We start from the raw sequence: 24,494 nt of genomic DNA, 5'->3' as shown, positions 1-24,494 counted from the left end.
GTACTCCGGTGATCACAGGCCCCTTACGGAGACCCTCGGAGAAAACTCTGGTAGAATTATTAGGCCCGACAGGCACCTCAGGGCGAACCCCGGTAACAGAGCGATCAACGCCCCTCCCGGCTCGAGAGGAACCAGGGAAGGTATCCCCCGGCCAGGGTGCTCTGAAAATCAAAGAACTTACCGGGCGTTTTTTCTTCTCGTCGATGAACGTCTGAAAATGTGAAGGAGGAGTCCGTCCGAACACCTCCTCCCACCGCTCCAACTGACGTTGAAGAGCCCGGACCGAAAGGGAGTCACAGTAAAAACAGGAGTCCCAACAGTGTTCCAGACCCAAACACTCTAAACAAAGTGGATGGGGATCCGCCCTCGTGAAGCGATGGTGACACGATGAACAGTCTGGAAAATCTAGTTTAAAAGACAGAGAGTAGTAAACGAACGCTAGAGAGAGCCAAAGAGGGAAAAACGGAAGAAAATCTTCTATGAATGCAAGTGCGTCCGGCCCCGATAGTGCGGAGAAAAGGACTGATGGGTGATGCGTGGGGCGGAGCAAAGGTGGGTGGGCTTACGGCCGCGTACCGGGCCCTGCGCAGGAAAGAGGGGGGACACATTTTTGAAAAAAATGTGGATGCTTTTTACAAAAGTGCTCCGGTCCCGTCCAACAGGACGGGAAGATGTCCTATAAGTATGGAGGAAATGGGACGGGACATAGGAGTATCCCCCCTTTCCTGAGATACGCTGCCACCACCACCACCACCATGAGCTTGGTGAAGACCCTCGGGGCGGAGGTTAATCCGAACAGCAGGACCCGAAACTGAAAATACGAGTCGCCAACCGCGAACCTCAGGTACTTCCTGTGCTTGGGATGAATAGGCACATGAAAGTAAGCATCCTTGAGGTCGAGAGACACCAACCAATCCTGAAGTTGAAGGGCCTGGAGGACTTGAGAAAGAGTAACCATCTTGAACGTTACCTTCCTGAGGAGCTTGTTCCAACCACGCAAGTCCATGATGGGTCTCAATCCCCCGTATTTTTTCGGGATCAAAAAATATGGGGAACATCATCCCTTGTTCCTCTCCACTACAGGCACCAGTTCTATGGCGCCTTTCTCCAGCAGGGATAGGATTTACTGCACAAGGAGCGGATCTGGACTCTTCAAAGAGCTTCCCTGGTGGATTGTCGTGAGGCCTCTGCCGGAAAGGAAGACAATAGTCGTGGGCTATGATCTCCAGAACCCACACATCCGAAGTAATAGCACACCATTCTACCAGATGCTGTGCCAGCCTTCCCCCAACCGGTGAACCATGGGACATGGCCTCATGACTGAGCTGAAGCGGCTGCGGTCATGCCTGAGGGCAAAGAGTCAACTGCTGGAGCAGCTTTGGCACCTCGAGTACCTTGTTTTCCACCTCAGGAAGAGTAGTATCGAAAGGAACCTCCCCTCCATTGCTGTCCACTAGGAAGAAAAGGCGGAGGTTGACGTACTGCAGCGCTCAACGACTTCGCTGCAGCTTTGGAGGTCTGCAACCCTTCAAGGCTCTCGTCAGCCTTGCTGCCAAAAAGACGGACACCATCAAAGGGCATGTTGAGAAGTCGAGACTGTACATCAGGAGCAAACCCCGACTTCCGCAACCCAACAAACCTGCGCATCACGGTGCTCGCCGCCATGGACCGGCTGACACAGTCTGCCAAGTCCAGACCAGACTGAACGGATTCACACATGGCATCCTTGCCATCCTGAACGAGGGCAAGAAAACCATCCCGTTCCTCCCCTTCGGGAATATGTTCAGCCGCCAAAGAGACACAATTCCACAGAGTGTGAGTGAATCTTGCCAAGGCACAAACGGAGTTGGCTGCCTTTAAAGCCATACACCGAGATGAAAATACTCTCTTCGCCCAACCATCAATGCGCTTGTCGTCCCTATCCGGAGGGATGGTAGGGTATGCAGCCTGCTTTGCTGGGGCCGTAGCCGGCTGCACCACGAAACTCTCCGGAGTGGGGTGCGTGGACAAGTAGCAGGGGTCGCCACTGGCTGGACAGTATTTTTCGTTAGCAACTTATTCACTGCCGGGAGACTTTCAGGAGCAGTCCAAGCCGCCGTCACCCTTCTTTGTAAAGCCATATGAAATGGCAGCACCGGGTCAGTGGGTGGACCTTGGTCCAATATATCTGTCAGGTCATCCTGCAGAAAATCCACAGGTGGAGCAGACCGCCCCAAGTACTCAGTCACCCTCGATATGAGACACCTGTACGAGGACTCAACATGTGTACCAGGCTCCGGCCTGCCAAACTCAACCTCCGGAGAGGTGTCCAGACCACTGGCGTCATAAGGACTGACGCAGGCCTTCCATCTGGCTGTGACCAGACAACAGGTCATCAGGAACCTCAGGAGGTACAAACCCCTCCTTCATCTGACCCTTCTTCCACCTCCGAAATGTATTCCAAAGTCTGGAATAAATATCTGGATGAGGGTACAGAAAAGGAGTTCAAATACAGGCCTCACCGATTTACAGAGAGCCTTCCTCCGAGTTTCCACCGTCCTCCGGGGCACCTCTGGCAAATTCTCCTCAAAAGGCGTTGAGGGCGCCGATGGAATAGGCGTCTACGTCGAGCGAGGCACCGATGACTTCGACAATGGCTTCGAGGCCAGAGCCCCAAGAGTGTCCTTTGACGGCCTCGGCGCCGAATGGTGTCGACTTCCTCGGAGCCGGAGCCTCAAGAGAGTCCCTCGACGGACACGGCACAGACGGCGTCAATGCCTTCTTAGAAGGCCTCACAGGCTCAGACGGTCTCGAGGGCGGCGAGGACCGGGACCTGGAATGGCTATGGAGATCAACCTTGTCCGATCAGGACCTCGACGGCTCGCGATGATCGAGCCAACCGCCCGAGCACAAAGGCGTGCGAGCAGTGGCCCTAGCTAGTTCCTTGCCGGCTTCTCTCGAAGGCGCGGACGGAACGGTGCCCTGCGATTCGAAAATCGCCATCACCACCTTGCGGAATGCATCCCATTCGCCGGCGATGAATGCTTGTTGGGACAAGCTACCTGCCGTATGGCGGAGTCCTCTGACGAGGACTGGGAAAGCGACAGGTGACGGCGCTTCCGAGAGTGCCTAGAATCGTCAGTCGAAAGCCCAGCGGATTTCGACTTACAGGGTTTGGAAACCCTACCTACAGACAACTTCTGCTCCTGCAAGGCCTTCGACGTCAAGGAATGGCATTCATCGCAGTCATCGGTGGCGTGGCTCTCGCCGAGGCACCAGAGGCAGACGTTGTGCGGGTCCGTAAGAAACATTTTGGAACCGCAGTCCCAAAGAAGATGACAAAGACACATTCTCAATACAAAGTTAGAAGAACCAATTCAAAGGAGAAGAACCGAGGCGCGCCCAGATTCCGAGGCGAAAACGTTTGCAGAAAAAACAGAACTGAGGCTATGGGCGTCATGCGTCCTGCATATAACATCCAGTGACATCGGCTCTCGACGGAGGCCCTCGAGGGACAGCGTATCCACCTCATCGACGCAGGACACAGACGCCGAAAATTCTTCCGAAGCAGCACAGCTGTGGACATTACAGTCATAGATGTGGAATACGTCGAAGGACACAATCCCCTCGAATGAGCTGGTAATTGAGAATGAAAAGCTAAAGGACTGACTATTTCAGAGCATTAAGCAGCAGCAGATCAGTTAATATTTGACTGACAAAAGTATTAAGGAATGTAATTATATAGCAACCTAAAACCAAGACCACTGAATAGGATTTGCTCTATTATTGATCATAAAACATGCAACTTCTTACACGCCCAGATACCTGCTTAACGTTACTTGACTTCCAAAACAAAGTTCCCCATTCTGACTGTAAATCTATGGATGATTTAAATTTGGCTCCGCCTTCCCAGATTGTCTAGGAAGGTTAATGCAAATTGGAAGGCAACCAATACATTGACAAACGTAGAGGAGAGCCTATCAGGAGCAGCCTGAGGGAAATTACTGGATGGTCTTTAAGTGGACATGTATGAAGTGCTCCAGCATGACTCCCTCTCACTGCTAGCCCATATCGAGGATCTCTTTAATTAAGTACAATCTGGTCATAGAGATTTTGCAAACCTTTAGTATGGAAAGGTCTTGATTATAGTATTCATACGAAGGTGAGCATTATGCTACACTTCATTTCAACATAGCTCATGCAGTAAGACTAGAAACACTATATATACAATACACATTACATTCTGCTCCCCATCCGATCATGTAGACCTTCTCTCTGCACCTGAAGATGGAGAATAACTGTTGACAACAGTCATGGACGAGGCGTGCTGCCACAATCAAATCAAAAGTTGCAATAGCAAAATCAAGCCCATCCTCGGCTCACACTCAGGGAAGGGATCATGCTCACCACCACGTGATTAAGAGAACCAAGACTTTCCTATGATGAAAGGTTTGGAAAATCTCCATTCTACATCAAGACTAGAGGCAAGCATTGTACTTGTTCAAAGCTGACTGAACATTAACTATGGCGGCTGTGTAATCTGCTTCAAATAAAAGTATTTTAATACTGATACTCCCCATCAATTTGCAGCTTTCATAACATTCATGATGAACCCCAAACTTACATGCTTTCGAAGCCAGTGCTCATCTGGTCGAGTGAGCGCTGAACTGAATGGTGACAATGCCACTAAGTATTGTGGCGAGTCAAAAGGAGAACACAAACTTAGATGACAAGATGTATGTTCTTATATTAAAGATAAGGTATAATGCCTAACCTTCCCTACGACTATGATTGATCACTACCAGGTTTACCAACTAAGGTGCTCGTATGTCAGTTGTGAATGCCCAAAGAAATAAATTGTTGCCCAAAACTACCCTAAACTAACCCTACCAGAAAGAGAAAACTAATTTGGGTCAGGAGAATGCCCTCCTTCTCCTGAGGGTACTGCTAGTACCAGTCTTTAATAGGTAATGTGCATATAATGCAAGGAGTTACAAGAATCTCTTTCATTCCCCCAGTGGGGTGCTGAACCTGCTCTCCTCTTGTTTAAACCCTTGATGGTATTTGGTTTTGATATCAAATTTTCGTTCTGAAGTTATCACAGTTACACTTTTCTTTGATCACTTGATTCTGTAAGTGATTGTCTGCTTTAGTCTTAGAATAATCTTTTTCTTGTACAGGTTAGTTCTTTTTTTGTTTCCTGGGGTATTTTCTTACACTGATTCTCTTTTTCCACAGATTCTTATCCAGCTTTTCACGTGATTCAGGAGCTTCGTATCTACCTGGTTTCAACTTTAACTCTCTTTTATGACATTTTCTGTGACGAGTTAACTGTGATATAACAATTGTCTCTGGGTTTGCAAACTTCATTTTTACTTGGTTTCAAAGTAAACTCCTTTTTATATCCACTACTGTGATGAGTAACCTGCATGTTACAAAGATTGTTTCTTGATTCCCAAGCTTCGTATTTATTTGGTTTCAAAGTTAACTCTGTTTTGAATTCTCTACTGGGACGAGTTAACTGCATGAGATAATGATTGCTTTGAATCTTCCCGTACCTCCTGGTCTCCAGTTGACCTTAATTACTTGCGGGAGAATGTGTAATGCTTACCTGGTGTCTTGCAGTGAGAGATGACAGCCTAGGTGGCTTTTGTGCTGCTGTGCCCACAACCGTCATGGACGCCATTGTGTGGCGCTCTAAAGGCGTACACACGCTCACGGCAAAAGAGGTAGGATTATTTATTAGTGTTGTGGGATGTGGAACCCTGGATTGCTTTCTTCAGCGGGGCTCCTTGTGAGAGACAGAGCAATAATTAGGTGACTGTATGGCAAGTGACCAGTGCCCCCTGTGCCCACACCCTAACTAACCCACTTATGATCCATGTTCCCTGGGAGATCGACTCACCATGAAAAGCAGCTGTAATCGACATGCAATTCCAGTTTGTCATTGGTGTGGATGGTTTTCAGTTACTTCACTGGTTGGTTGAATGACCCAGACCGGCTTTAGTCTCCTCTTGCTGCTGAACACAACACTGAGTGTTCTTTCTGAAAAGCTTTGCAATGTATAACTGCTGATCTGTAGCAGAATGGCTTGCTGATGAATATCTCAATGTATCTCTTGGTTAATTGGTGATTATGTCTACGTAGTTTACCTCTTATAACGTCCCTTTCCTTTTCCTCTTCTCACAGGTGTGATGAATCCTGCAGATACCTCACTAAAACCGTGCCTAAAGTCTCCTCCCAGGTGGCCAGAGAAAGGCAGACGCTTCCTGACTTGGGGGTGGTGTACTGCGGGAGGATCACCTGGGAGGAGACAAGACCCAGGGTGGTGAGCAGATCCAGTGTGATGAGACGCAGTATTTATCGTTGAAAGGGAAGAACCTTTTAAAGATGTCAAGACATGTAATGGCCTATTGTTGTTATGATGTGTTTGAATCCCCCATGTTTGTTGGTGTGGGTAAAGCTGGTGAGACATCTTTATGCATCCTGAGTACAGAAAGACCATTTGAAACTGAAGGTTAAAATCTCCATTACTCCCGGAAGTACAGTGAAAGGGAACCTATAAATATTGACTTAAACAAAATGCCTACATCTTCTCAAGTAAACTTTAATGATTCCTCATTAAAAGCATGTAAGGTAAATACTAATACATTTTAAAAGGAGAAGTTAGCAAGAAAACCTAATTTTGTTGATATGAAATACAAGTGCCAGAATCCCCTATGTACTGGGATGAGGAAGAGGGCTGAAGAGCAATGCTACAGTAGTGGTCAGCCTGTTAAGCCTAATGGCCCACACCTGATGGAAGCAGAGAGGCCTAAAAGGCCCCCTCAGGTGCAGACCATTAGATCGAGCTGTAGCTGGAAGGGTTGCAGCAGCAGAAGCATAGCACAGTGTTAGCAATCAAGGCAGAAGTTGGCGAAACAAAGGAACAAACGCTTTATCCAATAAGATTTCATCTGACTGTCCTTAGAGGGTCCCGTTTCCCTCAAATCTGAAGTGCAGAGGTTGCGCCATGGAAGGCGTTAAGGAAGACTGCTTTTCCCCATGTGAACCTAATTACAGAGATTGTGCAGCCAGAAGCAGGCTGGGGATCGTGTTGGAGTATTGGCGTGCAGCCGAAGGTCCCAGGAGTGAGAAAATATCTGTGACTGTGTGGCGTGGGCGTGAGAACCTTCACAGAGGAAGGGTGTGTATAAAAATAGAGCCCGAAGCAGATGAAGTCCTGTGAATCACAAAGGGAGCAATACAGAAGCCAGTGAGTGTGACCGAGTGTTCTGAACCCTTGCGTGAACAAAAACAGGGAACTGTAGCCAAGCAGAATCACTTGCCTACGAGTGAAAGCACACTGACTGTTTATTGTCGGACAATGGGAAGTCGTAAAAGTAGCACTCACGTATGAGTGAACTCTTCCTGCAGCATTCGCGTAAGAGTGAAACTAGGTTAATTAAATCTTAAGCTTCTGAAACTCAAAGAACAACTGATTATATATGCTTTAAAAGTAACTCTGTGGTAAAAGGTGATCTGAAGAGTCCATTGTGAAGTGATTGAAGATGATGTATCACTGAAGTGACTGAACATTAAATTGTGAGCAAACGGGAACAACCATTGCCTAAGACAAAGGGTGAATGCCAGATTGTGAAAAGGTGAAGCCTGCTGATTGTAAATGTTCCCTAAATGTTCATATAGCTCACATTGCCAAAGCCATAAGGAAGGCAAGCATAATTACATCCTTAAAGACAATACTGTTTGTTGATATGTCAGAAAGATAAAATGGCAAACAGGCTGCACTTCTGAAAGGTGAATGTTCAGAGGAAGAGTGCCTTGCCTACCTGAATGCGGAAATGTTCTTGTCTGACATGCTGATAAAGGTTAAAATGTGCAACAATGTTGAAGCTGTAGTTTATGTTGATGTTGCAGAAAGACCATTGGCAACGAGGCCGCCCTTCTGAAAGGTGGATGTTTAGAGGAAGAATGCCTTGCCTACATGAAGGTACTGAGGAGCCCTCATATGAATGTTGTCTTTTTCTGGAAAAACTGATAAAGGTCACAATATACCCCTGGGTCTGGTGCACAATATAAATAATAAAAACAAACAAAAACAAGGTTGCAAAGTGTTAATGCTGTGATATAACTTGTGGTTGTCGGTAGATTTGAAACTTCAGAAGCCCAATTGTATGTGGAAACCCTATGGGGCAGGAGAATAGGCCTGCATGGTGAATCCTTCCTGAAGTTAACCGGGTTGGAAGTTGCCCAGATAGACGCAGTGGTGCTGTGAAGTTGTCCTGACAAAGTGATTCCTAATGTTCTAAAGAAACTTAAGAAATACTGTCAGAAGTTGTGTTTATTTTACCTTGCCAAGAGTTGTGTCTCAGAGTCTGATAAACATTGGTTAATGGTACTTTGTTTTGACAAAGTGAAAGTGAAAAGAACTGAATCGGAATTTTGTTGCAAACCCGGATTTCCTTGTTTCTTTTTGTTGAACTTTGGAATTAAGCCATCTTGAAACCTTCCTAGCCTCACGGGGTTGGGTGGGACTCCCCCTTGGAGAGAAGGGACAAATTCCCTCGACACATGTCAGTATCCATCAAACACATCTCACCAAAGTAGACGGAAAGCAATGCACCAAGATGAAAAATTGTGCATCTCCCCTTCAGTGGATGCACTCTGCAGCTTTCTCCTAAACAGTAAGGCAATGCACAACAGATAGTTTGGGATGATCTGGAGAAATCAGTGTACAAGGTGGAGGACAGGGGGGATCCTGCTGGTTATGTCAAAAGATCATACATCAGACCCTCCCCTACAAGACCTCAAATACTAAGGTATGGTCAGCTCACACAAGCCATTCTGTGAAGCTAGTCGGTCAAACACAATTACCCAAACAGGTTGAGGACCAGATAGACATCCCACCAAATGTAATGACGTGCCACCGGATAAGATGCGAGGCGTAAATCTTTGAGCAACCGTTAAACCAGATGGTGCTCCCTCTAAAGCGGCAAGGCCCGCCTAAAACATATAAGCGGTCAATAGTCACTTTGTGGCACTCCTTGCCTTCTTCTGCGAAACCAACTAGTTAATTAGCACTGAAACAGGATTGGCACCCTTCTCCAAACAGAGGCCCAACATGGCCTTGGCTACTCGATAACATTAGGATGTTGAGGTATGATGAGCTCTTCAACCTTCTCCAAAAGGCCCGAGATGGACCAGCAAGAGCAGAAGTCCTTTGAAACCACTGGCTACAGTGACTGCAACCTCACCAACTGGTAACGATGATCGCCCTGAGGATCCATGAAATGAGCCTCTGGGTAGTTCGATTGAAATATCTGAGGAACATTCCAGAAGAATTAGAGACCACACTTGCACTTCATAGCGAAATAACCATTACTAGCTCCACAAACTCTAGAGACAACCTAGCCAGGGCTCTCAACATCAAGGTAAAAGAAAGGGGTAGATTATACTAGTTAACTGATGTGCTGCTACAACTGAAAACCTTGGTAGTTTGAATCAGAAGAGATGCAAACATGTCCATCTGTGGGGTCCACTCTAAGTGTACTGCAACTTCCAAAACAAGTAAAGGTCTACCCACTAGGATCTGGAATACATCAGATATCTGGAATTTCAGGTATTACATAGTCTTGGAATATACCACTTTCTTCCAGGAAATAGTGTCAAACATTGTATGTACATCTCCACAGGGAACCTGGAGCACACCCCTCTCAGATTTATTTAACAGACGGCTAGAACAAGATGCCCCAGTGCACTCTGCCCCCCCACCAGCTCCTTGATGACTAATAAATCGCACCCATCCCTCCCCATTTTCCCCACAGCTCTAAGCAATTGATATGCATCTCCACCTCCTCCAGGTACCACTTTCTCCTGTTACCTGTTGCTACAATGGATCCCTCTGACGGGACAATCTGGGTAGTATGCAACTCTTATGTGAAGTTGGGAGATTGTTAGTCTCTGGGGAGCCAAAGAAATAATGTAGGCGTAGGAAAATAGTTAAGACTGACGCTAAGAGGATACACCACCTATGCCAATACTCTTGAGCTTGGCCTAGTAGTAGATGCACTTCCCTCTTGATTGTGCCATTCTTCTCCCGAGGAGACTAAAGGTGAACGAGTAGTTATCAAAAACATCAGTGATTTTAAATCATGGGTGTGTTTCTCCCAATTGATTAGGCATCTGAGTTTCTGCAGAAGTAGAGTTGATATCCTGAAGTGACTGAACATTAAATTGTAAAAATGTCCCAGTCTTGTGAAAAGAGGGTATAATCCTCTAAATAAATTATTAGTCTTACACCCTTTTCCAGGATGTGAGGCTACCACCAGCCGACTACCTTTTGTGACCCCGAGCACCAGGGGTCACAAAATAGCCAGAACAGAAGGCTTGCAAACTCCCAGCAGCACATGGCACACATGACAGTATAAAACATATTTGCGGACCACAGGCCAGAATGGATACGTAGGCATTGGAAATGATTGAGGCATGCTAGCTAGACCCATCAGATCAGATTGTCTTTTAGCAGGTGTGTGCCTTCCATTTTAAAGCACTTGTAAACCACCAATTCTTTCAATTCCTTAATGTTTAAGACTGGTCTTACCTTGCACTTCACCAGAAAGAGGCGGATTCTGAAACCATGATGGAATCTTGACAACGGCACTAGAGCTCACTTATATCCACATCCATTAGCTTGCGATCCTCACGTGAGAACGCTGTTGGGGGTGGGAATAGCATTTTGCTGAGGAGACCCTATGATTTCGAACCAGAAACCTAACAGTGTGGCGCACCCAAGACTCTTGTCCCAATTGTTTGAAGAAACCTTGCTGTGTGGTTGCCTACAGGGGGAGGGTTAAAAATGGTTTGCGGCATCCACCTAAATTGGCAGCAGGCTGCCAAGAAATTCACCTACAGCTTCAGCCTCCAATTTCTTTGGTGCATGATGGGAATAAGGGATTTCCATGAAGTTGTTTGAAGTAGACAATTGCTCTTCTTCCTCCCTGGGGCCTTCTGTCCAACTGTTACAGTTTATTTATTTCACTTGTAAAGCGCCTAAACCCTCAGGCATCAGGGCGCTGTTGCAGGCCAGTTACATTTATACACAAGCTTGAATCATAACAGGGGTATATCAGTAGGCAATTGGGAGAAGACATTCAGAAGAAGAGGTTCTGTACATTTAAGACAGATTGCATGCAGGGGGATATCCTGGTCGGATGGGGTTTAGGCAAAGAGCCAGGTTTCAAGGTTTTTTCAGAAGACCCAGTATGAGGTCTCTGCTCTTAAGTCTGCGGATAGGGAGTTCTACTGATTGACTGCGACTGCCGGGAAGCTAACCCCCCCCCCTCCCACAACTCCTCCCTCCCTCCCTCTCTCCCAACTCCCATGCCCCCCCTCCTTGGGCTCTGTTCACTCTTGGTATGGCTAGTTTGTGGGCATGGTGGGATTGTATTGGTCTGTTGGGTTTTGTTCTTTCAATTGCCTGGGAAAGGTACTGGGGGGCTGTTTTGCTCAAACATCTGTGGGTGACAGAGTGTCTTGAAGATCATTATTTCCTTAATTGGGAGCCAATGAGCCCTTTTTCTCGCGGCTGTGATGTGGTCCGTTTTTGGGATGTTCAATGCTGCTCTCAGGGCATTATTCTGTATTACTTGCAGTTTATTTAAGTTCCTTTTGGAAGTGCCTGCAAATAAGATGTTGCAGTATTCCAACCTTGCCCCTGCGATGGCTCTGGTATTAGTCATGCAACTATCTGTGGTTAGGAATTGTTTTGCTGTGTGGATTCGTTTTGCTGTATAGGCTGAAGATGAGGCAATAGCACTGACTTGATTTTTGATGCAGAGGAGTCTAGGTAAACGCCTAGGGTTTTTATTGCGTCTGAGATGGGAATCTGAATTCCATCTTTCAAGAAGGATGTGAATTGCAGGCTGAGTTTATTTAGCACGGTGGGGGAGTCTACCAGTAGGATCTTCATATTGCCGTCGTTTAGACACAAATAGTTAGTTGCCATCCAGGATTGGATTGTCGAGTATACTCTGTTGAGCATTCGTGAGTGTGTCGTAGGAGCCTGTTAGGGAAGAAGGACTTTGGTGTCGTCGGCGTAATTTGTGTAGGATATGCTGAGTCCAAACAGGTGTTTGGTGTATATGTTGTAAAGGGATGAGGAAACACATGATCCTTGGGGGACAACACATGGGATGGGGATTGGCCAGGCGCCATCTGTGTCAGAGAAGACGCTCATGGACCTTCCTTCAAGGAAGGAGGCAATCCAGAGCGCTGCTTCTTTGGATAAGTAGGCTGCTGTTGTGAGGTGAGGGCATACCGTTTTGAGTTCTACTTTGCCGAACGTGGCCGACAGGTCTAGTAAGAGGAGTGCTGGTTTACCCTTATCTTTGAAGGAGTCCATTTGGATTTTGAGGTCCAGTAATGCAGTCATGGTGCTATGGCTGGGCCAGAATCCAGATTGTGGCATCCCTAGGATGTGATTGGATTCTAGGTAATTCCCCAGCTGGAAGGGTACTGTGCTGATGGGGTGGTAATTGTTGGGCAGGGTCGGGTCTAGTGGGGGACGGGGTTTGCAGGGGGAGGACCTATGATTCTTTACCTTTGGTTGGGACAATCGTGGCGAAAGATGCGTTGATGAAATTTGTTATAAAAAAGGGACTATGACTGCTGAGCACTCATTTATGATTGGTGCTGGGCATAGGTCTCCTTTGAATTTGGTTGGCTTCAGGTTTTTGAGGATATTGGCTGTTTCCAGCTCTGTGACTTCTCTAAAGCAGAATGTGGGTGCAGTGTGTGAGATGGTGGAGGAGGGAAGGTTGATGGGACAAGTCTTGGTTCGCTTTAATTTATTTCTGGAGTAGGCAGATTTTGGCGCGCATAGCGTTCTGTATGTTCATCATGCACCATGTTAGTGCACGAAAACCCTTCCGTGCGGCTCTTCCAGAAATATCAAAAATCCTTTAATCGAAGGCTGGGAATACCGTGGTTGTGTGCTTGTCCTCAAATTTCACTAGCTCACGAAATAAAGGGTTGCCAAATAGAAGCTCTGGTGTAGGGCCCAACCTCTGATGTCACCAGCTCTTCTAGCCTATTGTCCATCTTCATGAGCATGCCTCTGCAGCATTCTGAGGCGATGCTTCAATTTACATTATCTAGTAAACAGACAGCCCATTGGGCCCAACATTAACTGGTCTGACGCGTTCGTCCCTGGCCACTTGCGCCAGATCCAGAATTGTAGCTAGGAGTTTGTTCTTGCAGGACCGCCAGACTATTAATGTCAGGTTTGGGGTCGTTCAGCAACTTCCCAATTAAGGTCAACACCTTTGCCTCTCATTCTGGTGAAGCTGCCACCTTCCCCTGTCAGGTCTGGGATATTGTTGAACGCTGTATTTTGTACAAACGTTTGTACAGGGGTTTGCATTGAAACATCCTATAAGCACATGGTGATGTTTGGAAAGGTTAGGGTGGGGGGAAGGGTCCAAGTAGGAGGAATTTGGGTTCATTAAATCCTCTGACTCAAGTGGCTCCTGTCTTCTTCACAATGTCCATAGGCATAGCCATCTTATCAACCAGTGGCCATTCTTGTCTGCTCAGACTCTCATTACAGCAGGTCAAGGGACTCTCGATGTAGTCCCTGCATCAGAGACAAACAAACGTCTCTTCACCTGATCAGAATCTTCCTTGGAAACAAAGTGACTGGGGTGGATAGGTTTGCTTTAGCCTTTCTCTAAGGCTGTTTTTAGCCTTAGAAAGACATCCCTAATTCTTAAGTGGATGGAGTTTCTAGAATAGTGGTGCTCAGATACTTTATGGAAGCTTTGTGCTTCTTAAAGACCCCAGCACTTCACCCCCACCAGTCCAACTCTTTGCCTCTTTTCTTGGACATAGCTTCACCACCCAGATAACCATTGCCTTGCAGGTAGAACTCTATAAGAAGCAGGGTGATCTTGGACTCCGTGCTGAAAGTGCAATGCACTGATGACCCTCTGAAAGCTCTGCACGTGATCTGTATCTTGATCCTTACCTTGTGACCCTTGGTCATCCATTGTTTATAGGTGGGGAACTCAACACTGCACAACATGTTGGGTCTTATGGATGGATGGTAGAGGCCTTATTCAAAAGGCTCTCAAATATTATGCTAATCTACAGATCCTTGCCTATTGCCAGGATGCAGGTTATGCAGGTGTGCAAGCAGAGGAGGCACTGTAGTTCTCTGTGTGTGCTGCAGACATTTTAACATCTAGAGAGATGATATTGATTATCCGCTCAGGTCTGAGAAGGTATTTCCAAGTGCTGCGGACTTCCACACATATGCCCACTGCGTGACTGAACTGTACCAATGGGTGATGCAGCTGAGTCTTCCTGAAACCCAGAGCCAAGCAACATCAATCCAACGTGCCTTGCAAGGGACCAGAATGCCACAGAATTGGGCAGACTGCATGTCGGGGGAATCAGTGCAGCGGTGCTGAGAAATTCGGTAAAACTATTCCCATAGCACAGAAAACAAACAACAACTCTGCACTATTGGCATTGCTGATGTTAACCAGTGTGTAGAGACAGCAGGCAATGCAACCCAGAAGGCAGTTTTCCCAGTGGGCACTGTTGGGGTGGTCAGTAAGGGTTCCAGTGAGAAAGAGGGGTTCACATTGCATGTACCATATTAATGACTGGGGAAATGAAAAAGTTGGGGCAATGTTGCAATTTTACATAGATTGCAGTTAATGGAATGTGATATGTGTTACTTTTTTAGTGTTACTATTGTAAGTTGATACATTTTAGATTGCACGCACACAGCAAGATGTCAAAACCGCACATGAAATACAAATGCAATATAGGTATTGTGTGCCACAAAGTGCCTAGAAACTATCTGCTGTAAAGAGAACGCTGTAGTTTTCAAAATGCTGTATGCTGTGTGCTTTTTCATAGTTTGGCCAGGCCCTGCAGCCAGGTTTTGCTCAGGGTGACTGGGAAAACTGGTTTTGCAAGTTTGAAGGCTGAGGAAGGGCAGCTGCGACAATATCGGATGGCCAGGCACAGGCAGGCCAAGGGTTTTTATGGCTTAGCACTAATGTGGAAAGGAGATGCAATCTTTTTAAATGCCTGTCAGCTTGTTATTTACTGTCCAGGGGAATCCGGCTATCTGCTTGTGGCTGAGTAATAAACCTGGGGTGAAGACACTCAAGGACAGAGGTGACCAATACTTTATAGGTTTAAATTATTTTCTGAGGTTGTGTCCAGAGGCCATGCATGTTGAATTGGTAATCGTTTAGATTATAGTGATACAATGACGCCAGCAGGTCTGGGTGGGTGGGGTAGTTATCACCAGTTCAAAGGAAACTTCTTTATTCTCCCCCTCCCCATATTGTTTGAAGTGTCCTTGCAAACCATGTGTATCACAACTGGGGTTAGAAGGTCCCAGACCAGCTGGAACTTTTAATGACTTATGTTTGTGTTTAAATGTCTAACTATATGAGGTCATGACCTACCACAGACAAATCCTAAAAAGGAGTGTGCTCTAAATATGAGCTGATGATGATAGTTAGATAAATGTGAATGTAGGAATTTGAGAAGATTGGATTTCTTTTGTATAGGTTTTAACAATCATGTGGGGGGATGGTTGGTAATAAAATATGTGGGAGTGTTTTACATGTAGCAAAATGTATATAATGTGAAGTGTTTGAGTGGTTTAGGAACACTGAGGTTAGTTTGACTCTACATCGTCATCTAGCTACTCCCCGGCTGATTGCAACACAAACTTGCTTTATGAACAAACGTGTACTCACTTCTTAAGTGGTGGGCCTATTTTGGGTTAAGGTGGATAGAGGCACATCCGCAAAAGCACCAGTGATGAAGGGAAGTGAAACAAAGCCCTCAGTGTGCTTAGGGTGCACACAACACTCAATAAGCATAAAGCTAGCACACAACATTAAATCGCTAGCAAAAACATTGAGGAGGACCCACAAAAAAAAACAAGAAAAAAAAGGTACTTCTCTCGCTGTCCGAATGAGAACAGCAGCGTTATCTGGGAGTCTTTAAAGTACAAGTGTCTGGACATTCAATAAGAGTCCATTCTTTTTCCAAGGACTATAAACTCCATTTTTCTTGGATTTATAGAATGTATTATGTAATGTATTTTCTTTTTTGCTGCTTCTCCCAATTTGGAAATAAAAATAAAGAAGCATAATGCTCGTCTCTGGTACCATGGTATTCTCAACTCATGGAAAAACTAGATGTTGCACGATTTTTCACACGTGAGCAGACTTTGTCGGAATCTGGGTCTCTTAGTGTGTCATCCCTCCTGAATGTGGATTTTAAAATCTTTATGAAAATACTTGAAGCAACTCAACGACAAAAAGGTGCCCACGCCGGTGGATGACCTGTATAATTCGACCAATATCCTTTTTAATGCTATCGATATTGCTGAAGTTAACAAAATTCCATGTCGACTTGCATCATCAATATCGAGTAGGCTGCAATCGTGTAGCTTAGCCGTAGCTTGAGAAAAACTCCTGGTTATGAGGTTTAGCAATGAGAATATTTATGGACTATTTTAGATTGATGCATTATATAAGCCTTAGAGAAAAACTGAAAAGTGAAATGTTTCCAGTTATAGAGTTATGCGTCAGAAGTGCCCTCTCTCTCTGTCTGTCTGTCTGTCTCTCTCTCTTTCTCTCTCTCTCCCCCTCTCCGTCGCTACTAACATCTTCCCTAAACCTTTCGCTCAGGTGCTACTAAATCATATTGTTTCAAAGGATTGGGTAATTTAGGACTGAATGATTATATTTGGATTTCTTTATATTAGCACCTGGGTAGGAGGTGACGTTAGATGGCCTTGAACTCTAGCATCAAATTAAATTCCAACTAGACTGCGCCTCAAAACTAAATGAATGGGAATTTACACAAGGGAAACTACAGTATAGTTTAAAAATAATAATCACAGCTTTCTTCTCATTTCTAGCAATAGACTACTTCACAAAGGTAATGGAATTTGACTTCCTACTGTTTAGCTAAATTTACATTATTCACTGCATCGTCTATGGCTAGATGTTGAAACCTATATAGTTATTCCGCTAATTGTTTTAAGAGGTCCTGTACTAATCTTTTTTCCTTTCACACAAACCCCATTTCACTCAAAAACATTAGGTGAAGTACACTTGAAGAAACCAGATCTAAATCAAAAGAAACGTGGCAATAAAAGTACACAGAAAATGCCAATACATGCAGACAGGAAGAAAAGACAGTATTTCACAAAGACAATGCATTCCTTAATCTACCAATGAAGTCACCAGCTTTGATGAACTCACAATAATGTGCTAATTACATTTGCACCTGGGGAAGGGTAGTCAGCCAATCTGGTGGCTGAAAATGCAGGCAAAAACAGTGAACGGCCGCCTTTCTCCAGCCACCCATGGTCATTCCCTGGGTGCCGCCATCTTGACTGTGGTGAGGCAACAGGGAGACCCTCCCTGTTGCCTCTCCAAGGCGCCACAAACTCTTTTCCCGCCCAGACCAAAGTCATCCTGCAGCCTTCCCCACTTACCTCCTAGACCGGACCTTTGTGCTCCGGTCCCAGTTATCCGGTCCCGGCGCTCCTTCCTACCCATGGCTGCTGCCATAGAAAAGGAAAAGAGACTCTGTTCCTTTTCCATTTACTGGGGTGGTGGTCATCTTTTATTTTCTTTTTTACTGGAGGTTGGGCTCACACAATGTGTGTGGAGGCCGTCTCCAAACAAAAATCAAATAAATAAAACTTTTCTCCCTGGAAAAACCCCACAGTGCAAATGTAATCGCCCAGCTTAGCCTGGTGTACAGGGCTGGTAATGGACATGAGCCCTCACCTATGCTCGGCCTGGCAGATAGTTACCAGCTCTGTACATCCCTCTAAGCGGGGGTGATGCCTACAATCTTAGTTGCTACCATCTAAAAATACATCTGCTTTCAATGGCCACTTTAGGACAATACTTATCAGTTTTGTACCAGATTTCTGGTTATTTCTCAATGTAAAAAGTGTGAATTTCTGCTGAATTGCTGTCTGGCAGTGTATAGCCATCAACTCAGATTTCAAGACAGACCACAATCTTGAACTTTTTACACTATTGTAGGTATTCCATGCTACTGTTACTTTGAAGAACAGCAAAGGTCTGAGAATCGTTCACATAAAAGCCATGCTCAAGGGTAGGATGCTCATAACTTTTCACAATATGATTGTTATAGCCACACAGTAAGAAAATGTGCATACAGTACCCCGTTTCTGACCCTCTGTCAGCAGACGTCTTAGTTACTTACCTGTAACTGTATTTCTCCAGCATTGGTATCTTTCATAGAGTCACATACTTGAATATTCCCTGTCATCAGACCGGGAATCCTCAGTGATTTAAAACAATTATTAATAAATGTATACATTATTTCCATAGAAAATATGAATGTAGATTCTCCACTAGGCCCAATGAGGCATTCAGTTGTGTAGTCCCTCCACCTTTGGTCCTTTAGGACCCCAGCCAATGAGGTGGCAGGGTTTAAGCTCCGTCCCAGCCAGCCATCTTCAGATTTTGAGCCGTGAGTAGACTACATGTATGATGACTGCTGGGCCTTGAGCAGCCTCTCAGCGGAGGCGGGTGGGCGCACGTGAATCTATGAAAGATAACAATGCTGGAGAAATACAGTTACAGGTAAGTAACTAAGACTTCTCCAGCATTGGATCTTTCATAGATTCAGATGCTTGAATAGAATACCAAGCATGCCCAAATTACTATACATCCTGAAGGCAGCCTTCAGTGAGCCTAGCATACATCAACTCAAATAGGTCACATTTACTAGGAAAAGGCTGCTCCTACCCTACACAAAGAGGTGGCAGAGTAATGCCTGTCCGAACGCGGATTCCTTGTTGGCATCTTCAGCAAAGCAGTAATGCTTGGCAAATGTATGCAGTGTGCTCCAAGTTGCAGCTCTGCAGATGTCCTTTATCGGTACACCTGAGTGAAAAGCGACCGAAGCTACTCTTCCACTGGTGGAGCTGAAGGAGGTCTGGCGAGTTGAACGCCTTTAGATTGATGGCAGTGACTAATGTATTGAGTCACCCAACGTGCAAGACTCTGGTTCGAGATATGCTGTCCTTTTGTGCGACCAGAGAATGCTTTGAAAAGCCTTGTAGAGGAACGGAACTCCTTGGTCCTTTGTATGTACAATTTGAGGGCTCGCGCTACATCTAGCGAGTGCAGTGTTCTCTCTGCATTAGACGTGTGGTTCATGAAAAAAGTCGGAGCACGATTCGCTCCGAGAGTGACATTTCCGACAGCACCTTGGGTAGGAATTTAGGATGCGTTTTAAGGATGACGCAGTCCCTATGTAACATGGTGAATGGATGTTCTGATGAAAGGGCTTGCAGTTGGCTGATCCTCCTGGCTGACGTGATGGCTACTAGGAAGGCAGCTTTCCAGGATAGAAATTTCATGTCACACTTATGAATGGGCTCATATGGTGATCCCATGAGTTCCGCCAGGACCGTGTTCAGGCTCCAAGAAGGAGCCGCCGCTGGCGTCGGTGGAAAAGTATGCAGCAGCCCTTTAAGAAATATTTTAATAGCCGGTTGTTGAGTAAAGATGGTTGATTTGGATTTGTCGTGTAGGCCGATATAGAGGAAAAATGCATCTCAATGTAAACCAGGGAGAGCACCGCTTTAGCTAGGTGTAGGAGGTATGGTAGCACTTGTTCCACTGATGTAGTGAGTGGGTTCATCAGTGAGGTCAACCAGTTGGTGAAACGAGCCAATTTCCGGATGTATGTGGTCCGTGTGGACAGAGCCCCAGAGGCCTTGATTATGTCTGCGCATTCTGGAGGAAGAGTCAAATTAGCTAGTTTTCGCTGCTCAGGAACCACGCCTTCAGTGACAGACTAGCTGGGCCGTGGTGGAGAAACTTGTGATTCTGCTGTGTCAAAAGGTTCTGGTGAGATCTGAGGTGAATTGGGGGGCACTGGAACAAGTGCCGGAGGATTGGGTACCAAACTTGACGTGCCCATTCCGGTACTATTAGTATAATTTTGCATGTTTGTTCCTTCAATCTGCGAAGTACTCGCGCTATAAGAGGAATCGGTGGAAAAGCATACAGAAACTTGCCTGTCCAGTTTACTGAGAAGGCATCCCCTGAGGACAGATGCTCTGGATATCTGGGGCGAACAGGTGACATTTCTTGTTCCCCTTGGTGGCAAAGAGGTCGATCTCCGGATGTCCCCACTCGCAGAATAGCCATTGAGCTTCTGCTTTGTCCAGTTCCCATTCGTGGGATGCTGTGTAGTCTCTGCTCAGCTTGTCTGCTAACACATTGCCCACTCCCGGTAGATGTTCTGCTTTGATCTGAACTTTGTGCTGTAGTGCCCTGGTCTGATCTTGTGCCTCCCTGCTTGTTGGTATAATGCATGGAGGTTGGGTTGTCCGTCTGCATCGTTACGACCTGCCCTGCTGGTACAGGCAGGAAGGCTTTCAGTGCCCAGCGTATTGCTCCGAGTTCCAGCACATTGATATGTAGTTGGGACTCCTGGCCTGTCCACATGCCCTTTGTTTGCAGATCTGCCAGGTGCACCCCCCAGCCTTATAGCGATGCATCTGCTCTGAGGAGAAGCGTTGACGTCGGAGCTTTGAATTTGATGCGCTTGATGAATTTGTTTAGCGCCGTCTACACTGGCTGTTCTTTTTTTCTCACAAGGAAAAAAAGAGGAGTAGAAGCCTCGTCTTTGTTTTCCTAGAACCAGCTCTATGGCTGGTTTTTGAAGCAACTTGCGGAATTTCCATTTTCATGTGTTTCATGAGGTGTACCTTGCGTGGAATGGGAGCAAGGGATGGGGGTTGGTCTAGAAATTCGATAGTGTGATCCTTGCGAACCACTTGAAACGCCCACTTGTCAGATGTTATCGTCCGCCAGTGTTGGTAATAGCGGCTTATTCTTCCCCCCACCGGGGTGTGTCATGGGTGGGGAAGATCTGGGTAGTGAGTTTTGTTTGTTTTGTGTTTTGGCCTGGTTGGAGTCACGTCTCCCCCTTTGGTTGTACCTGGCCTTCGACTGATGGTATCCGTTACCTTGAAAGGTATTGCCCTGTGTCTTTTGACTGTAGGATGGACGGTTAAAACCTCTGTACTTGGATGATCCTCGAAAGGGTCGAAAGGATCTGTGTTCCATGTCCTTATGAGACCTGATAGCGCGAGCTGCATCATTGTCTGTTTTTACTCCTTTGAGTTGGTCATCAATTTTCTTGCCAAAAAGATTGTGTCCATCAAAGGGCATATCCAGTATTTGAGCTTGGACCTCTGGCCTGAAGTTTGTTGCTTTCATCCAGGCTTGTCTTCTTAGGACCGTACCATGGGCCATTTGACGAAACCCTGATTCTGCTAAGTCTACCGCTGTGTCAATCAAGCCCGAGCCTCTTCTTGAAATTCCGCTGGTAGGTGTTTGGATAGCTTAGACATGCAAAGCCATAGTTCACAGACAAGGCGCGCACTCATGGCCAGGGCTGTTGGCTGCCCTGATGTTAAGGGAAGCTGAAGAGAATACTTTCCTGCCCATAGCTTCTAATTTTCGACCCTTCTTTGTCAGGAGGGGCTGACAAAGGAGATGACAGGTTCGCCAACTTCTTTCTGGCTGCCACTGTAAATACGGATTCTGGCTTTGTATGCTCGCTTAGGCATAGTGGCGCCGTTTCCGGGACTTTGCATTTCTTTTCTCCCCTCAAGACTAGAGCGGGTGTGGACAGAGGTGTAGCTAATATCTTTGCTCCTGTGTCCTGCATGGTATCTAAAAGAGGAATAGTGGTGATCGTTCTTCTACATTCATCCCTATGTTCATATAAAACTGACTTCTTTTCTTCTGACGGAACTTGGAACTTGAAAAGATCTACCGCCTTGCCGATAATTGTATGGAACGATACCAAATCATCAGGTGGCGAAGTCACTCCCGGAGTACCCTTTTTCCTTGCTTTCTCTATTACGTAATCGTCCCATTCACTTTGTGTATCTGGGTCGTGAGTAAGCTCCCCTTCTTCAGGGTCTGAGAAGTCTCTTAAAGGGTTCTCCTGCCAGTCTGAGACGGAAGCGGTTGATGGCACTACCGTACCATCCCTTGTAGGTGAGCGTGGTCTTGGTCTAGGCGAAGACCTTGGTGGAGAGACTCTGGTCAGTGAATCACTGCGTGTCCTGCTCCTAGATCCATGAGGAGGTTCCGGTGAATGCGGTCTTTTTTTAGGTCTGCTCCTGGGGGGAGAGCTTCTCGGTGTGCTACGATGAGGCGATTTGTCTCTCTGAGGAGATCTTGCGTCCCTTGGGGTGGAAGACAAATTCCTCCATCACTGGCACCTGTTGAATTTGTCAATAATTCTTTGCATTGACTCCATGAGTGCTGGGTCATATGGATCTGTGGGGCCCTCCGTAGTGGGGCGCCAGGGTGGAATATTCTCCTAACAGGTGAGAATAGGTTGTTCCCACATGAATTTGGTGTCGGAAAAATCTTCCTGTAAAATGATGTCTGGCAGCTCTGCCATCTCTCTTAAGGGAGACAACTGCGTTAGTATTGGTTCCTCGTGAACCTCTGCAGTGTAAGGGGCCATACCCATTGGTCCATCTGTGTTATCGTCATTGGACGGTATAACTGGGATGTTCGTGGACGGCATCCCAGGCTTGTTTTCATCCGTCGACAAGAGTTTTGTGGATGGTTTTGTCGACGACGCTGAGAGCTTCATGGACTGTTTCGTCGACGGCACCGTCGATGAGGCTGATTGCTTCATCGGCGATGACTTCGCTGACAAGTAATGAATCGTTGCTTCGGTCGAGGAGAGCTTTGTGGCCGACTGATGAGTTTCGCCGACTAGGATGAGGTTTGAAGAGTTGTCGTGAACGCCTTCAGCTTTGTTGACAGTCTGGTCGTAGACGAGCCCTTATCACTGGTGCTGCTCGTAGACAGCGGTTTTGTGGACAATCCCCCCACCGCAACGAGTTTTTAGAAAACAACTTTTTACCTTTAGAGGTAGTTTTTTCCACAGAATGACGTTTTTTCTGGTCCCCAGAGCTCAAATAAGGTGTGAGGGAAGTCATGTCCACCTTTCTTTTGCTTTTATGAGATGGGGAAGTGCTCCTTTCCACTGAAGAGGCCCTTCTTTTTGAAGTTTGCCTATCACATGGTTTTATAGACGGATCAGGTGCTGTCTTGACAGATTCCTCATCACAAGAGTGTCCCTTAGACTCAAGGTGTAGTAAGAGTCTCCTGTGCCTGTCCTGCAAGGTTTTGTTGGTGAAAGCCTTGCAAATGTCACATGAGGGTATAGGCAGTAGATGCACTGCTCATGAGGGTCCCTCGTATAAACAAGTTTCTTCTTGCGTCTGGTGCAGTCTCTTAACAGGGAAGGCTTTTGGGCAGTTGGTATCTCCTCAGCCATGGCATGAAGTGTTCTTTCACTTGACAAAAATAGGTTGAACTTTTGTGTTTTCTGGTCCCAGATAAGCACAATCAGTAGTACTTGATCAGGAGATCAAAATAGGATATATTTAGAAAAATAGTTTGAAACAGTTAAGGTTAGAAAAACGAAAAGCTCAGAGAGCTGGAGGATTCCCTCTGTCTGTTAGACTACAGTGAAAAGTCTGAAGATGGCTGCCTTGGGTCGGAGCTTAAGCCCTGCCACCTCATTGCTTAGGGTCATAAAGGACCAAAGTGAGGTGGAGGGAATACACAAGTGAATGCCTCATTGGGCATAATGGACATTCTACATTCATTTTCCCATGGAAATAATGTATATATTTAATTATTAATAATTGTTTTCAATCACTGAGGACTCCCAGTCTGACGACGGGGAATATCCAAGCATCTGAATCTATGAAAGATCAAATTCTGGAGAATCCACTTTACCAGAACATACTCTGGCCATCAGCAGGAGGGGATCCAATCAGATTATCTTGTGAGTAGCCCCCACAACTCCAAGAAACTCGAGCCCATCTCAAGGCAACCACGCATCCTTATGACTTAACGTAACACCACTACAACAACCATATTAGTAACTTCATCACTGCAAGTTCCTCTGGCCAATAAAGGAAGCTCTCATCCCTTATTTCAATTTAATTTTTGTCTGGTCTGAACGGTACATTTACCCCAAATATTACTCACCCATATGTTTTCATGTCCCTATATGTTGTGAATGTATTCGTTGCATTTGTCTCCCTGTTCCCCACTCTTTATGCCTCCCTTTCGTTTTTCCCCCCACAGGCCAGTTTGAATGCCACCCTGAGTGAGGTCCCAATTTTCCTCTATATGCACATGGTGTGGCGCTTTAAGACCACTAAGGTGGTGCTGTGTACAGTATGAAAGACAAATAACATAGCCCCAAATACAGTTTGCCAGGGAAATACACATTTCAAGATGAGTGTGCACACCAGCAATGAGTGGTGCAGCAGATGTTCTGGGTTGTGCATTAACCTCGACTTGGAACTGTATTCATGCATGACTGGAAGGTGTTTTCCTTTGTGTAAACCTAGTTCGGAAGCA

At 46.0% G+C, this 24,494-nt stretch overlaps 1 protein-coding gene across 2 annotated transcripts in view; it reads right to left on the bottom strand.

Moving 5' to 3' along the window:
• The window catches only part of MTUS1 (microtubule associated scaffold protein 1), a 1,716,559-nt gene that overhangs the window by 1,095,956 nt on the left and 596,109 nt on the right, over window positions 1–24,494 (bottom strand). The window lies entirely within an intron of this gene.

This window comes from Ambystoma mexicanum, chromosome 6q (genome assembly GCF_040938575.1).
Source record: "Ambystoma mexicanum isolate Mex_15411 chromosome 6q, UKY_AmexF1_1, whole genome shotgun sequence".
Taxonomy (NCBI): Eukaryota; Metazoa; Chordata; class Amphibia; order Caudata; family Ambystomatidae; genus Ambystoma; species Ambystoma mexicanum.
This window is presented reverse-complemented; position numbering and strand designations above follow the sequence as displayed.